Raw genomic sequence first — 3109 nt, 5'->3', positions numbered from 1 at the left:
TCACAAGTGCAATTAAAGCTATTGATCTCATCACTGCAAAGCCCATGCAAACACGGGGAAGACAAGCACTCGTTGTGGTCTGCCAACACAAAGAAACAAACAGATATTGTTTCCCTCAATGTGAATATATCGGTGAAGGAAAATTGTAAATATATAGGCCTACTGTATGTAATAGACATACTGAATACAGTTCATCTAGGTCACATATAGGTTAGGCGGCAAAAATCCTTTAAGCCAGGCTCCGGAGAGAGAAATATTTTGATATGTTGTAAAATTGCCTCAAAAGGATTGGCGAAGAACTCGGAAACGGTTTAAAGAGATACAGATTTTCGAATACTTCTGGGTAAAAAAGTCGCATAGCCACCCCTTTTCCACCTTTTCCCCAGTTCTTAAATATTTTCTCTTTTCTATTATGCATCATGGTAATTTTGATAATGACTCACTGGAAGATATAGTAACTACCCCAACTTCCCCACCCAACCAAAAAATGATCTCCCCAGTCTCCCGCACTGGAAATTTTAGAAGAAAAAAATAAATTAAAATTAAGTAGTTAAGAAAAACCTCGTATCGTTCTCTCTCTCTCTTAATTATCGAGCCCCTTCCCCCTGCATACGATACTTACCAGCTTCACATCGATCGCCATAGTAACCAGCGGGACAGACACACTCATATTTATTAACCTGATCTTGACAAACGCCTCTAACGCAGGGATTCGTCGAACACTCGTTAAAGTTCGTCTCGCACGTGGTGCCTATGAAACCCGTCACACAAATGCAGGAGAAACCAGATATCTCATCGATGCATGTGGCATCATTCTGACAAGGTTCGCTAGAACATTCATCTGTGTCTTAAATTGATGGTAACAAACATAAATAAAAAATAATAAAACATAAAACAAGTCACCTTTACTAAATCATATTTAGAGAGCTCTGTGCCTACGATCCAATTAAAGTAGCCTAATAGGGGCTGCCTTACTCTGTTTTGGAACTTTGTTTCTCTTCTCACGAGATTTTATTTGTATTTATGAAAAATTCAAATATTCATATTATTGTCAGTTAAACTATCGAATTTTATATTTAGGTTAAATACTCTATTGTTAAAATTTTGTTCTTAATTGTTCAATTTTGCTTGGATATGTTCATTTCACGTTAGTTCATGAAGGGGAACCCATGGAAGTATTTGTCTTTTTTGCCAATTTTTATTACAAATAGACCTATGCTCTTTTAAGTTTCGATCTATTCATGTTCATTTGTGTTGTATTTTGAAGAACATTTGAATACATCAAATCAAATAAAAAATCGTCAGAAGCAGATTGGGATCAATTGTAATCTCCTAAAGGACTATAATACCATTAGTTTCAAGTGGTTGCTTGGCGAGCAATTTATCCTGATCACCTTATGAAGACTTTAATCATAAATGCCTCTAAAACTTATTCCTGCATGTTCTAATTTATATAAACTATTTTACCTAGTAGGCCTAAAAATCTCTCGCAATAGTCATTAATTATGTGCATGTATGTATACATACATATATATACATATGTATACTACAATCGCAGTGCAAAGGTCAAGTGGCACAGTGCAAAAGTCAAGTGGCGCAGTGCAAAACTAAAGTGGTGGCACACGCATTTTGAGTTTGGACTGCGCCACTTTAGTTTTGCACTGCACCACTTTAGTTTTGCACCGCGCCACTTGACTTTTGCACTGCGACTGACTCTGTCTCTTATACACATCTAGATGTGTATAAGAGACAGTATATGTATAGATTAAAAGGCAAAATACTGGAAAACAACAATGCTGTGGGAAACAATGGCTGGATCTCAGTAGAGATACAAAAATGATAAGCAACAGCTAAAAAGTAAACGTAAGTAAACAGCCAGAAATAGAACCATATATATATATATATTTTTTTTTTGCAGGGGTGGATCCAGGATTTGAAAGAGGGGGGTTCAAAATTTTTCCAAAAAAAACCCCCCAAAAATGAAAGGGGTGTCGGGGGTCCTCCCCCGGGAAAATTTTGATTCCAAGATGGCCGGAAATGAGCTTTCCCTACTTCTGAGGTGTATTTTATTTTCTTCCAAAATTTAAGGTTTTACCCCTCTTAAAAAAAAGTCAGGTGATTTTATCTCATTCTTAGGCCTATACCATAGAAGAAAATCAAAGATATAGTCAATACATTATTAGGCCTATATTCCAACAATATTGAGTTGTTGGATACGTAGTCTTTCTTATAGATCGATGAACCGATAGGCCTGAAGAACACACTTTCTTACATAAATACGAAGTCGAGCCAAAAAAACAGTGTTTTTAATTGTATTTAATTGAATGCTAGTTGGGTTAAGCCTAGTTTGCGATTTGCCAACCTATAGGTGAGCATGCCTTTTGTAAGCCAGGACCCAGTAGTATTTTGTTACGTTTCTTCACAGAGGGGGCGTTCGTCCGAACCCCTTGAACTTCCCCCCGGATCCGCCACTGATATTGTATATTTTGTATAACCGCACCACTGACTATGAGTGCCACCGATACAAAGGTGTAGTGTCACCAAGCAAATAAAACAAAATAAAGCAGCTCAGAACTTGGGTCGGAAAATTAGATATGGTACGTCGTGAACTCCCTATTATGTATATCACTTTCAGTCTTATATTACATTAGTAGTACCTATTTCACAGAGCTCTCCAGTGAAGCCATTGTTGCATTGACAGGTAAAACCAGCAATTTCGTCTCTGCAAATTCCATTAGCTGAACACGGGTTTGACAGGCATTCGTCTACATCTATAAGAAATGTGAAAATAAACATAATTTGAAAATAAATTATAATGTGTAATTTTTCATTAATTTTTAGGCCTATTATATTTTAGTGTACAATTTAATTCCATGCAAACATTTTGTTTGTGTTGTGGCAATAATATAATGTTATCTGCTTCGGTGGTTTTTTATTAATCTTTTTGAACCTTTCTACTTTTTCATTTTGTTTTTTCTTTTTCGTTTTTAATTTGGCTTGAAATTTCTTTTGATGCTGCCTTCGACCTTCTTGGTTTTTCGTCATGGACCCCAATGGAAATAAGACCTTTTTAGGACTTTTTTGGGCTATCCTTGCATCTCCTTTGTAT

At 36.2% G+C, this 3109-nt stretch overlaps 1 long non-coding RNA gene across 1 annotated transcript; it reads right to left on the bottom strand.

The window, feature by feature from the left end:
• LOC117111497 lies at window positions 1-2775 on the bottom strand. Its single transcript, XR_004445881.1, has 3 exons — window positions 2658-2775; window positions 623-847; window positions 1-79 (listed from the first exon to the last, which is right to left on the bottom strand). It is a non-coding gene; the product is annotated as an uncharacterized LOC117111497 (long non-coding RNA).
• Between the last annotated feature and the right edge of the window lie 334 nt (window positions 2776-3109).

This window comes from Anneissia japonica, unplaced genomic scaffold (assembly GCF_011630105.1).
Source record: "Anneissia japonica isolate Jap-2015-1 unplaced genomic scaffold, ASM1163010v1 scaffold112288_len3109_cov111, whole genome shotgun sequence".
NCBI lineage: Eukaryota > Metazoa > Echinodermata > Crinoidea > Comatulida > Comatulidae > Anneissia > Anneissia japonica.
The sequence above is the reverse complement of the archived record's forward strand: the minus strand, read 5'-3'. Positions and strand labels throughout refer to the sequence as shown.